This window comes from Prionailurus bengalensis, chromosome B1 (assembly GCF_016509475.1).
Source record: "Prionailurus bengalensis isolate Pbe53 chromosome B1, Fcat_Pben_1.1_paternal_pri, whole genome shotgun sequence".
Lineage (NCBI taxonomy): Eukaryota > Metazoa > Chordata > Mammalia > Carnivora > Felidae > Prionailurus > Prionailurus bengalensis.
The window spans coordinates 201,638,351-201,652,926 of record NC_057344.1 but is presented as its reverse complement, the minus strand read 5'-3'; positions in this window follow the sequence as shown (position 1 = coordinate 201,652,926).

The window sequence follows — 14,576 nt, the reverse complement described above, 5'->3', positions numbered from 1 at the left end:
GATGTTTATTGACTTCCTGCCAGTTCCAAGCATTGGCTGCAGGCCAAACCTACAAAGTAAAGTGAAGGAGGAGGTTGGTGGGCTGTCTTCTGGAGGACAGCTAGGTTGCGGGCTTTCTCAGACCATCAGTGCACCAGGCCAAAAATGAGCCCCCAGGATACAGGTCCTCCTTCCTGGGACCCGTGGATGTTACTTTACTGGGGAAAGGTGGTTGCAGACGTGACTGGATTACATATGCTGTGCTCACAGGAGGTGAGGCAGTCCTCCTGGATTACCAGGCGGGCCCTAGATGCGATCACAGGTATCCTTCAGGAGAGAGGCATGGGCAGGCAGGGCTGGGGGGGCCACCATACTCACAGAGAAGGCGACACGGAGATGACCAGGAGACATACGAAGATGTTGGCCTTGAAGGTTGGAGCGATGCGGCCACAAGTCAAGGAGAGCCTGTAGCCACCAGATGCTAAGAGAGGTAAGAAACGGATTCTCCTGGATTTTGGCCCCGTGACACCGATTTCAGACTTCCGGCCTCCAGAATTGTGACAAAATACACTTCTGCTGTTTAAGCCCCTGGGTTTGCGGCAATTTGTTACAGCAGCCACAGGGAACGGATGTAATCAGTGATGTGTCCGAACTATGGTCCCACTATCACCAGCTGTCCACCCGGGGGGGTCAGATGAGCTGGGGTGGGGCACAGAAATACCAACTCTCGGCAGGCTGGCGTGGGGTAAACGTAACCAGAGGACTGAACCAATCCCTTGGCTCAGATATTCATCAAAATCAAGGAATCGATACTCAAATCGATATTATCAAAATCAAGGAATCAAGGGGCCCTATCACCCTTTGTGGGTCCCAGGAAGATAGACACGTGCCACTGACAGTTGAGAACTGCCCTCCGCAGACCGGGGTGAGTGTCCCAGAGACTCTGTGCCCTCAGGGCATCTGCAGCACCTGGTGACTTAAACTCTGGGCAGCCACTGCACCAGTCACAGAAGAGCAGCATGCGGGAGTATGGCGGCCCCACCTGGGACTGCTGGGACAGGGTGACCGCAGGACCGCCCACGCCAGCCTTACCCTCCCCCAGGAATCCACATGTCAACGGTTCCCTGGGGAGACTCTGACATGCCGGGAAGTTCGAGACCCATGACTGTAGAGCTGAGTGATCTGTCACTGGGCCAGCTGGCACTGGCATCCTTCACGCGGACCAGGGTTCAACGTGCAGAGCCCCTCACGTCTCCTGAGTCAGAACCTACGTTTCAAAGCGACACCCCCGGAATCCGTATACATATTCAAGTTGGAGGAGGCCGGCTGTAGGTGGGAGGCTCCCAGCCCAGGCCGCACAAGTATAGGAACCACCTGTAGAGCCTGTCCCGCCCAGGCCAGCGAAACCGGAAGTCTGGATTCCTGGAGAGACGGGAAGCAGAGGAGCCACATTCAGAATTTAGTGCGGTCCAGAGTGTGCTCAGGCCATGCTTCCACTGTGAGCAGGATCATTTCCCAGCCTCCTCGCTGGGGGTGGTCTCACCCGCCCTTGGCCACGTTTAGGACAGGAAGGTGGCTAGTGTTATCTCTCCAGGGATCTTTCTAATGCCATGGCCAGCCAGGGGGCTTCCCTCCAATTGCTGAGGAATCAGAGGCTCCCCAGGATCATACATCGCATGGCTGGTCAGTAGCAGAGCCTCTGGGCTCCCAAGACCTGCCCTCTGCTCCCTCTATCCCTCCACCAATCCAAGTCCTGCCGGCAGCACTCCCCCCCCCCCCAACTTTCCTGTGTTCCCTGATGGTGGGCTTGGTGCTGGTCACACAGCTCTGTGTCACCAGGACTGGGTGACACATCAGAGGCTCCCCCACCCCACCCTTCCCACCTGTCTACACCTCCACAGACCCCCAGCACACCCACACATTGCCTTGTGGCCAGGCAGCTGAGTCCCCCCCATGAGTCTGAGTCGTGATTTAGTCATCTCTGAAGGCAGAGAGTTAATGCCGCTTAATGGCCTTGCAATGAGTCACCGAGCACATTGCGAAGTTTCATACGGGGGAAAAAGAGCATCGAGGAGGGCGAAGGTAACTGTGAGGCTGAGGGAGGATGGGTGTCTGCAGGGGAAGAAGGGCTTTCTCCCCCGTCCCTTCACCCCACCGACACTCTCCTTGGTCACCAGTCGGCATTGTGCAGAGAGAGACGGAACCCCCGGGATCCACACAGGGGATCGGCTCACACGCTTGCAGGGGTTGAGACGTCCTACGACCCGCCATCTGTGAGCTGGGCGCCCGAGAGCTGGGGGTACAGCTCCAGGCCACTTCAGAAGGCCCGGGGACCAGGACCACCGAAGGTGTCCGAGGGCAGGAGAGGAGGGATGTCCCAGCTCTCTTGAGTCCTTGAACGGATGGGATGCTGTCCCCCACCCTGGCAGGACGCGCCGCTAATCTCTTTTTTTTTTTTTTTAACGTTTATTTATTTTTTTGAGACAGAGAGAGACAGAGCATGAATGGGGGAGGGTCAGAGAGAGGGAGATGCAGAATCCAACCCAGGCCCCGAGCTGTCAGCCCAGAGCCGGACGCGGGGCTCAAACTCACGGACCGTGAGATCACGACCTGAGCCGAAGTCAGACGCTCAACCGACTGAGCCACCCAGGCGCCCCCTGTGGTTGTTTTCAGTAAACTTTATGCCTTAGAACAGTGTTAGGTTCCTTGCAAAATTGAGTGGAAAGCAGAGAGAATTCCCATGTGCTTCCTGCCTCCCAACACGCACATTCTTCTCCATCCATGACACCCCGCGCCACGGTGGTACATTTGTTACAATCGATGAACCTGCATCCACGCATCACAGTCACCCAGAGTCCTGAGTGTAGGTCACGGTCACCCTAGGCACTGTATGTTCTCTGGGGTCTGACACACGTGTAATGACACGTACCCACCATAATCGTTTCATGCAGAATAGCTTCACTGCCCTCAAAGTCCTCCGTGATCTGCCTCTCCATCTTCCTCCTGACCCCCGGCAACCGCCGACCCTCTACGGCCTCCACAGTTTCACCTTTTTCCAGAACGTCACGTAGATGGAATCGCGCAGCGTGTTGCCTTTTCAGACTGACCTCTTTCACCGAGTCATGTGTTTCTGAGTTTCCTTTCTGTCTCTTCCTGGTTTGATAGCCCCCCTCACTTTAGTGTGAATGACCTTCCACGGTGTGGATGTCCTACGGTGTATTCGTCCATCACCTACTGAAGCACCCAAGAGATGCTGATTTTACATCGGGGAACTGAGCAGGAGGGGGTCATCAGGTGAGTCTGGCTTAGGTGACTCAGCGCCCTCCCTGAGAGTCACCCTGCGCGTTGTCAGGAGAGTCATGAGTTAACTTACGGGGAAACGGCCAGCACAGCGTCAGCACACAGCGGACCGGTGGGTTCTGGTTCCTTCCATAGCACGCCGGAAACTATTGCCACCCCTGACTGAATGGTTCCTATACTTGGTGGCTCATTAAGTCCACACAATGGTGCTGGGAGGCAGGTGTTACCCCCAGGTTAACAGACAGGGGAGGCAGGGGCTCTGAGAAGTTGAGGGACCTGCCCAAGGGCTTGCTGAGACACCTCTTTGATCCGATTGTCCCCAGTCCCCGCTGGAATGCCACGGCCCCTGCAGACCCCACGTCTGAAACCCAGCAAGCTCGCAGGGGCGGGGGGGTGGCTCACGTGGCTCTAAAGCACACACAGCTCATGCCACGGAGGGTCTCCGTGAAACGAACACCACCAGGGTGTGGGCTCCTCCCTCCCTTCTGAAGTGAAACGTGCCTTGGCTCCTGAGTCCCAGCTGTCATCGTGACAAAACCCAGAGCTGGTGGGAGAGGGGACTTCTTGTTCACTTCACCAGGAAACAATAGAAGAAAACGTAGGCATTTCAGCACTCGGGAAATGTCAAGGGGAGGTGAAAATTACCTACTTCAGAACCCTCCCCAAGACCTTTCCAGACGGTGATCAGAATAACACAGATGCGTGCTGCCGCGGGGACTGACAGAGAAAGCTGAGGGGAAAAAGCACTTTTGACGTTTGTGGGCGCGACTTGGACCTTTAACGAGAAGAGATACTTGCCGATCGTTAGAAATATAAATTACCCAGAAGGTTTACTGTGATCACAGATAATTGTTTTCCTTAAAATTTCAACACAACGGAAGCTGTCAGGCTCTGAGGGCAACTTCCTTTTGAACACGCCAAGGCACTTCTGGTACAAGAAAGGAGAGGGACCCCGGCTTCCGGGGAGGATCCTGGGGCTCGCTTTGGGACTGTTCCCACGTGGGGCGTGAAATGTTGCATGAATTCGCTGCACTGAACGTTTTTCCTGGAGACAACGCGGTATCGCTGGCTGTTCTCAATTCGGCTTGCTTTTGTTCTTGCCTGAGGCGGGGACCCTGAGCTGCCAGCCTCAGGGACAAAGGGCAGGAGGGTCTGGCCTGACACCTTCTTGCAGAGACCGCCCGGAGAGATGCGGTGGCGGGGGGGGGGGGGGGGGGGGGAGGGGGGGCAGGCCAGGCCAAGTCAAGGGCAGCAAGCCGTTCTTTTCTGAATGAAGCTTGGGCGTGAAGGCCTGTGGAGTCCAGAGCTGGCTGGGGACAGCTGCCCGCCAGGCCAGAGAGGGCCAGATGGGGGGAGTTCGGAAATGGTCTGCTAGGGAAAAGAATAGCACCTTGTCCCCCACACCTGCTTGTCTGAAAGTTGGTCCCCCGAGGAGGGTGAAGGCATATTTCAGGAGAATCAGTAATCTCTTACCGCGTGCTAAACCACTTCTAGACTGAGGAGCCTGAAACAGCCACTTTCCTTGCTCATAATTCCGGGGTCGGGAATTTGGGCAGGAGTCAGCTGGGTGGTTCTTTTTCTCCGCATGGCATCAGCGGGGGCCATTTGCTCGGATGCATTCCGCTGGTGGTGAGCAGGGCTGGAAGGTCCAGGAAGACTCCGCTCACAGGAGGTGGGCATCGGGCATCCTCCAGATGGCGTCTCTCTCTCTCTCCGCAGGGCTGCTTGGGCTTCCTGCCAGCATGGTGGTCGGGTGCAGGCTGACATCTCGCCTGGAGGCTGGCTTATGTGTGGGGTGGGGGGTTGGGGGCTGGTTCTGAGGAGTGCAAAACAGAAGGCCCACGGTCTCTTAAGGCCCAGCCTCAGAAGTTAGCGTTTATCTCCACAAGAGTTTCACTGGCTATTGTTCTTTGAACAATGGGTGATGCAGAACGTGCAGCCCGTTTTAGTCTCCACAGCAAGGGAGCCCCAGGACGTTTAAGGGAGCAGCCTGGTGTCACAGCTGAGGTGTGCGAAGTCAGAGCTCAGGTTTGGTCCAGGGGAGCCCCACCAGGGCTCCTTGTCTGTCACCCAGTCCACAAAGGCACATGGTCGGCACAGGAAACCGTTTCATCTAAAGAGGCAAATGGTTGGAAAGGGGGCTCTGATTTTCTCCACTGAACGTCCGGGGGCTTTTTAAAGAGTCCGTTTAGCTAAAAAAAAAAGGGGGGGGGGGCAGGTAGGAAGACTTTGTCTTCAGTGGAGGGAGAAAAAGAAGCATGAAGCAATGTTACTAAGCAATGAACAGAGGGCAAAATGAACAGCATCAAATTCAATAGGGCTTTCCAACCTTTGTCATGTCACAGAAGCCACAGAAAAATGGACTTGTCCAGACTGAGGCAGATGGATGAGGCTATCATGTGGGTGCTCATGGGCCCCTGGAACAATGCATCCCAGTTGTGAGGAAACCACCGAGGGCCTGCTGGATGCTGGGGGGCGGGGGGAGTAGAAGAGGAACCTAAGGCTCAGAGAGGTGAAGTGACCACATCCAACATCCAATGCATGGCCGCAGGAGGATTTGAATTGAAGACACTTGGCTGTGCCCTACTGTGGGGCATTTGACTGTTCTGGGAGACGGAAATTAACCCAAATCCCCGGCAGTGCCTGCCAGTTAAGTGGCTCTCACTCTTAGCCACACTAAAATCTCTTGGAGAACTTTAAAAAACAGATGCTCTGGGGCGCCTGAGTGGCGCAGTCGGTTAAGCGTCCGACATCAGCCAGGTCACGATCTCGCGGTCCGTGAGTTCGAGCCCCGCGTCGGGCTCTGGGCTGATGGCTCAGAGCCTGGAGCCTGTTTCCGATTCTGTGTCTCCCTCTCTCTCTGCCCCTCCCCCGTTCATGCTCTGTCTCTCTCTGTCCCCAAAATAAATAAAAAACGTTGAAAAAAAATTAAAAAAAAAAACAAAACAGATGCTCAACAACACGCGCCCCCCGCGCCCCCCCCCCCCCACTACCCTGCCAACACACAGATTTTGATGTTGCTGGTTTGGGTGAGGATGCCCGGGGCCTGTGATGTGCAGCCCAGGTGAGAGCCACAGCCTCTTCATAAGGTCACATGCTCAAGTCTACAGTGGCCCAGACAACCAAGGCCCTTTCTCCTAAGGGCCCAGCACCCAGTATAGGAGCAGGAGAGAATTTCACAAGTGAGATCTTCCTTAGGGGCCACAGAGAGAGTGCTGTGCAGGTTCAGAGGCACAACAAGCTATTTCTGCCTGGGGGTAGAGGGAGGAGGAGCTAGTGTAGCCTTTTGAGGACGTGCCATCTGAACTTAGTTCAAGGAACATCGAATGTTCCTTGACCACAGATTGCAGATGGAGGAGTGTTCACAAAGGACTGCAGGGCAGGCGTGGTTGCCGCCCAGGGTCTCCCTACTCCCACCCTCGTCCCCCATCTAAGCCCCCAGGGTGATGTCATCGGGTCTTATCGCTCCTTGCACAAAACCCTCCAGGGCCTCGGCCTGTCTCAGAGTAGACGCTGAAGTCCTTCTGATGGCCCCACAAGGTTACCCTTTGGCCCCATCGTCCACTCCTTTCCTTTTGTTCCCTGGCCTCGTGCTGGCCTCGCTGGTCCCAGAACGCGCTAGCCCACTCCTGACTCGGGGCCTCTGAATCTTCTGTTCCCTCTGCCCGGATGATGTTCCCAGCTTCACACTTCCTCGTCTCAGCACGTGTGGCACCTTCTGGCTGGAGCTTTCCTTGAGCACCCCGTGGAACATTGAAGTCCTGCCAACCACCCCCCCCCGCCCCCACCCTTGCTTCCCTCCCTGCTCGATGCCACAGTTCACGGTTGAGTTCTTGCCTGCCTGTCTGCTGTTGAACATGAGCCTGGCCAGGACAGGGTCTTGTCTGTTTGCTTACAGCTGCGTCTCCAGCGCCTAGAGCAACGCCTGGCACTTGGTAGGGGCTCTGTAATAGGAGTGGGAGAAGGCAGGTGGGTAGGCTGACTTGGGCCTATGTACAAGCCCAGCGAGTGCCCGGTTGGCAGGGCGGCTGGGTGTGCATTAGCAAGGCGGGGCCATCCCAGTTCTGCAGGACATTGACACCACGCTGAGGAGTGTGGTATCATCTGCTCTGGTGCTCAGGCAATAGGCAGCCACCAGAGGCTCTTGAGCAGAAGGGTGGCATGGTCAGAGCCGCACTCTGGGGTGACATAGCCCACCATGTGGCCCACCAGCCTAGAGAGTCTCCAGTTAACGTTTCTGGAGCCAAGTGCAGAGCCGGATGACCCCCAGCTGTGAGCAGAGACCCCCTCCCTGCTGGCAGAGACCCTGACGACGCGGGGATCGTGGGCCGCCCCCAACAGGTCTCATCCGCCTCTGCTGGCCAAGGCTCTGCGCTCCTGTCTGGGCAGCCGTTCCCCTGAGAACATCAGCCCGCGGGTACCACTTCGCCCCCAGAGCCCCAGGCGATGAGAATCCATGCAACTCACTTGGAAGGCATCTTGAGCGAGCCTTCTGGGTCCCTGCATACCTAGGCTCTAATTCCAGCTTCACCAAGGACGCTGGGCTGTGGGGACCTGGGATATAGTCGCATCCTTCCCCGGACTTTGGTTTCCCCCTCCGTGCAATGGCTGGGCCGGTCTAGCTCTGTTCCTCTGCCATCCAGCACCTCTCCACCCGTGCTTAGAACCCACCCTACTTGGCACGGAGACAAATGTGCCATTGCCTGCAGAATGCCGGGTTCCTTAAAGTCCAGACCTGCCGGACACTCAGAATTCCAAGCCGCAGCCCCTGGTCTCCCAGGGCCCCGAAGGCCAGGAAGAGGAGGGCAGGAGCCTGAAGCTGGGTTCTATTTCCTTGGCAAAGTTGGGGGCACGGGACAGAAAGCAGCAACAGGAGGAAGAGATGGCAATGTCCAGGCTTAGGCTTTGAGAGGGACCCTGAAAATCTCATGGTCCGACCGCCCGGACTTTATGGATGGAGGCATGTAGACAGAGGGAGGAGGGGCAACTTGCTGGAGGTCACCCAGGGGCAGCAAGAGCAGCGTAAACCCCCAGCGAGCGCCGGTCCTTGGCTCCCACAATCCACCAAGCTGGCCTCTACGCGGGGTTTCCACCGGGAAAACCAGCGATCTGGCCTCGGAAGTGCGCCCTTTGCCAATGCAGGTTTCTGATTAAATATGCCTCTGAGGAGGCTGGCGCAATTCAAGGGCTCCTGGGGGAGATGGTGTAACTCCAAGCCCCATTCCTGACATTCCCCCTCCCCCGACCACGCCTGGTGGGCGGAGCAAATAATCAATCACTTGGCTCCGGTGACCTCTAGTGGAAAGACTTTTAATAGCAACATCGGAGACTCCGAGGGACAAGGAACTTGGACGAGGTCCCCGCAAGCAGTTCATCTAGGGCAGTGTGTCTTGGCCCCTGACATGCCTACCCATCGTCCTGGAATACTGTGAAAATGCAGAGGCTGCCTCCGCAGGTCTGGGGTGAGTTCGAGATTCTGCATCTGTGACGTGCTCGCTGGTGGTGTCCGTGCTGCCGGTGCTCAGAGCGCACTTGAGCCGGGAGGAGAGAGATGAAGCGTCTCCGTTCACCCAGCTCTGAGCAGGTGCCTGTGAAGGCACTGCCACCTGCTATCCAGGCATCCTGATGTCGGAGGAAGGGCGCAGTTCCGGCTCCCGCGGGACACACAGCTGGCGAGGATGGGATTTCCACCGAGGACCCTGGAAAGCCAGCATCCCCCCCCCCCCACCGTGAGGCATATCAGGGGACCCCGTGGACAGCACGCAACAGTTTATACAGAGTTTCTCACCTGCATTACCATCCCTTGGCGACCTAATTGGTGCGGATCACCGGAAAATGAAAACGTGGGGCCTCTTTTGACTTAATTGAAAGGCAGGGGAAAGGTGCAGTTGAAGGTATTCAATACAAAGCTTTTCCGTTTAAAATATTTTATTATTTATACGCTATATATAGTAGGAAGGATAGCGACACATGGGTAATGGCATAAACTTACAGACTGTAAAAACGCTATTTTTGGTGTCGTAATGTATATCCTACACCAAATAATAATACCTTATTAATGGGAGAGCTTGATGATAAGATTTTCCTGATTGGATTTTCTGCAAAACCACTTATTAAGGACATCAAAATGTATAGTTTCAGCAACTCGTTTTCAATCAGTATAATAGAACGTGATATCTGTTGCTCTTGGCGAATTCAAGATCGCAAGTCATTTTTTTTTGATAGTTTTTCATTTTGAGAAGGATCTTTCAGCCAATGCAACCATTATTGGGGCTGCTGAGTATTTTCCAGGCTGTGATAACATTGCGATACATTTCAGGTCAATTATTGATTCAAACTACAAATTTGAGTATACTAGAGCTGACGATTCTTGCAGCACATGTTTTCTAAAAAGATTTAGCTCTTTTCAGTGAATCGGTGTCACGTAAGTCTGAATTTAGTTTTAAATGTCAGTGTTTTCATGTCTAATGTCTGACATCCCCTGTAACCCAGGGAGGTTCTACAGGAACCCGCCGTGGCTTCGTGATTTGCACATAGTTCGATCTCCTGCCTATGCATTCTATCACTCTGAATTGAATTACAAGGCCAAACCTAATTTAAAAATTGTCTTCCTCTTTAATAATTGGTTCATCAATGCTTTATGTGGAAATAACATTCTCTTCTATTTTTCTACCAAATGTAAACAATCTTTACATTATTTCTAATTCTAAGCCTTTGGAGTTTTGCTTTACAGTGTTGTAATAATTTTTTTTTTTTGTACTTTCTCTTTTTTTGAGAGAGACAGAGCGTGAAGGAGCAGGGGAAGGGCAGAGAGAGGGACAGAGAGAGAGAGCACCCCAAGCAGGTTCCGTGCTGTCAGCACAGACCCTGGTGCGGGGCTTGAACTCACAAACCGTGAGATCGTGACCTGAGCAGAAACCAAGAGTTGGACGCTTAACTGACTGAACCACCCAGGCGCCCCTGCAGCGTTGTAATAGTTTTTGTAGAACCAGAGATTCCAAACTCATTGAAGAATTCCAGTAACTGGCACGCTTTATGGCAACGTCCACGGGAACACTTCTATTCTGGAATGAGTTACTGACAAAGTTTACTGCCCGGCAGATCCCATCTGGTGCTCAGGCCTGAGAGTTGCTATTCATGCAATGCTACAAGGGCAGGTTCCAGGGAGGGAAGGGCCAGCTGGTCTCCCACTGTGGTCCGGGCACCGGTGCCCCGTGGAGCCCTTCCCTCCCCCAGGCTCACCCACCGCTGCCACCATCACCCCCACCCCCGGGGGGCCCCCCAGGTGTGTGTCGCCCAGTGGCCAGGCTGACCGCTTGGGTCACACGCTGCCCACCGTGCCGTCTGGAGCCTGTCCTTTATTCACGGGCACGCTCCGTTGTCCCATCAGTTGCCACTTACCAAACACACGCTCAGAGATGAAATTACTACGATTTTCAAGAGGTTAACAGCAGAGCGTGAAGCCAAGTGCAAGGTCCTTCCGAGAGCGGGGCTCTGCGTGACTCCAGAGGGTGCACACCTGTGAAGCCAGCCCTGATTAGCATCACGGCCAACGTTGGCTGAACTCACAAATGCCAGGCCCTGGCCTGTGGACCCATGACATCCTCACAACAACCCAACGAGGTCCCGCTGTCATCGCCGCTTTACGGATGGGGAGACTGACCCTCTCGGGGCCGAAGCAACTGACCAAAGTCGCCCAGAAGCAAGCGGCAGGAGCTGCACTGTTGAGTCCTCATTCTGCGGCAAGAGTGTCAGCCATGACCTCTGACTCCCAGGGGCTTTGTGGTGTCCCACCCCAGCCCATCCAAACTGCGGGCAGTGACCTGTCGGGAAGCCCTGAAGTCACTTTGGTGGACTGTGCCTGGCAGTTTGAAAACATGAAAGAGAAAAGAAGACAGATTGTCAGAGTGCACCCCTGAAGTCGGGCAGCCGTTGTTTTGCAGGGCTTGGGTTTTAGTTCTGTTCCTTCTACTCTTGTAGGAGCTCTGCGAGGTGTGGCTATCCCTGTGTCACAGATCGGAACGCTGAGGCTCAGGGAGCAAGTGCCTTGCTCAGAGCCCCACAGCTGCTACGTGGAGAGAACAGTCGGGTTTGGGTGTGTTTTGGGCACTGAGACGCAAAGTACCGCACGCCGGCTAGTCTGGCTCCGTCACAGTCGGTGGGGATGTCCTTCAGGTCCCGCAGGCTTTCAGAGGAAGAACTGAGGCCAGAACCAAGCCTGCCCAGCATCCCCAGGTACATCCCTCCACCTGCGGGCTGAAGAGGTCCGCCCTCCCCTCCTGGGCCCCTGGGCCCGCCCTTCCTCACTTGGGACCTGCCTCTCCCTGCTTCTCTTGGTTGCTCTGTGAGAAAGTAGGGGTCTCAGACCCCTTGCCTTGCAGGGTGTTGTATGCAGGAAGCGAATGCTAAGTGCTGAATACAGAGCAGGCTGCCAACAAAACTGGTGAATGGTTATCACCCCGACGCCAAGTCTAGCAGAAAACATGCTGGGAGACACCCCATCAGTGTCTGCTGAGCGGAGAATAACTCTGGGCTCCTTTGCAAGGACTCGGGCCAAACTGCACACATGCCTTCACAGGATCAGAAGAGGCTGGTTTCCTCCTATAGAAATGGTACGCACTGGGGGCAGACATTGCCCTTGGCCCTCCCAGTTCTGCTCCACTCCCTTTGTCCTAACCTGACCCGGCTTTGCTCTGGGCAGCCGGTTTTCAGCTAAAACTACATTTCCCAGCCTCCCCTGCAGCTGTCTTGGTTAAATGCCACCATCTTGGTCCCTGGGATGCAAACAAGAAGAAGTTGCTTTCTGGAAACCCTTTCTAGAAAGTAGGGCTTTCTGGAAGCTCTTTAAAAACGAGGCAGACCAGCTGTCACCTGCCTCTTATCCTTCTTGGGCCCCATCCTGCCTGGAGTGCGGAAGCAAGGCTGGAGGCTGGGGAGTCGCCTTGGGGGCAACGGATGTACACATAAGAACCACATCCCTCTTGGCCGCTGCTGTCCCAGCCCCTGCTGCTCGTCACTGGGCTTTTTGTTATGTGTTGAGGCCACTGTGGTCGGGTCTCTGCTGCAGGCGGCCGGATCCAGTCCTGGATGTCACCACCCTATGTGTGCAGAATCACCATAACTAATCCCCCACCCCACTTTCTGGCTGCATATCCATTAATAGGCTATAAAGCTTAACAGCAGTCCCATAATAGACCCTGTTGGCGCCCTACCCACATCCCTTGTTCTTGCCACCCAGCACCCTGGCCAGTCTCCCACCCGTAGCATGCATTTATTTTCCAGCCCAAGGCTCTCTGGCCTCCTATGCCCCCTGCACAGCAGGCTGGAAGGACAGGGGATTAACCCTACAGAAGCCACCCTCCAGCAGTGATTGAAGGGAGCTGGTGGCTAAATACCCCAGCTCCCTGGCCAGTAGGTGGGATGCTCTCAGGTTGGTGTCCTGAAGTGGCTCCCAGGGCTTCCCGAGGGGTTCGCTGTAGTTGCTGGCTTCTTGGTTGGATAGTGTATCCTTTCGTGGCTGTCTCCCCTTCCCAACTCCCCTACTTGGACTCACCTCCAGATAACCCACTTGCATGCAAATCCTGACCTCAGGGTCTGCCCTCTGGAGGACCCAAGTCAGACAAGCCGATAGCCTTACTGGATCTTTCCCCATCCTTTAAGGGTGATGGGCAGTGATTGATTATTGTCCTTATGACTCGGCAGAGGAAACCGTAGCGTGCCCGGAGGGAAGGGTGTATGCTCCGAGGGCACTTGTGTTCCCCACGGAGGTCACATGTGGGAAGACAGAAGCGCTCTCACCCAAGTCTTCCCCCAAATCTGGCACTCCTGGGTGGCCCAGCCGGTTAAGCGTCCGACTTCGGCTCAGATCATGATCGCAGAGTCTGTGAGTTCGGGCCCCGCGTCGGGCTCTGTGCTGACAGCTCGGAGCCTGGAGCCTGCTTCCGATTCTGTGTCTCCCTCTCCTGCTTAGGCTCTGTCTGTCTCTCAAGAATCAACATTAAAAAAGAAAATCTTCCCAAATCAAAGCTGCTCAACTCTCAGCCCGCGGGAGGAATACTTACAGGGCAGACACGGCCCAGCCGGGGACACAAAAGACAGCAGATGGAGTCTGTTGCACGGACATACACACACGATTTATTTTCTCCTCTGTCAGCAGATCCATTCTGACTGTCCCATACATAAGCCCCAGGATCTTCTGTCCTTTCTGCACGGAAAGAGGTGCCTCTGTGGAAGCCACCGACCTCCCAGCTCCTGGGAGATGTCTGGGCTGCAGGTGCACGGATGGGTGGGGCACCGCCTCAAGCTGCAGAATTGGGAAGGGAGTTCAGAGCGGTTTTCCCGCCATGAAAAAGTTATGGAGCCCAAGGGCTGTTGCAGATGCAAACACAAACCACACCTGCTTTATTCACTCGACCTCATCTCGAACATTCCTGGAGGCCTACCATGCACTGGGCCTGGGGCAGAGAACACAGACGGGGTCCCGAAGGAGGAGACCGTGCTCCCCATTCCTGGGAGACGGTCCTGCAAATCAGGCTCATCGCAGCATGGATTTCTTTCCCGGATGCCACCCCTCTGAGCCTCGGAGCCCGGCGAGGCCATAAAACATCTCTAATTTCTGGATTCCCAGCATGGAGCCCAGCACTTGGCATGTGTTATGCACTCAGAAAACGGCTTCGGGACAAGCAGAGGAACTGAGGGTGTGGTCTGGAGGGGGAGATTCTGGGAGCAGAGAGTGGCCAGAGCAGGGAAGGCGCTGGGGCCAGTGGCTTTAAGACCATTGACAGAACAATACCTTGATGGTGATACGCATGTCCCGTTAGTAGAAGACAGACGAGTCACTGACGGACGAGTCTGTCTCTTTGTACGGTGTTGGTGGCTGGCCCATAGTGCACCAGCAAGGCCATACCAGGTCTGAAAATATTGAAAACTGCCAGACTGGTTGGCAAACAGCTACTTCCCAAAGGGTCCCCCACTGTCAAGACCCGGGAGCGGTCAGGGACCTGCACCAAGGTCACGGCCAGCCAGGGTCCCCAAGAGTTCCAGTTGTTAATTTTTAACATCACCCCGTTTGTGGACGTATAGAAAAACACCTGGAAGGAAGTGCACAAAGATGCTGACAGTAACTTCCGGGCAGTGGGGGGGGGGCGGGACTTCCTGGGGAAAGAGTGAAGGGGAGTGTTCGAGTCTTATATTCCCACAAATGGTCGTGTTTAACTGTTTCGCAGTGAAATGGTCTTCGTGAATTTTTTCTTTGAAGAAAAAGGTTCTGCGCTGCGTAAGTTCCCGCATGGGGACAC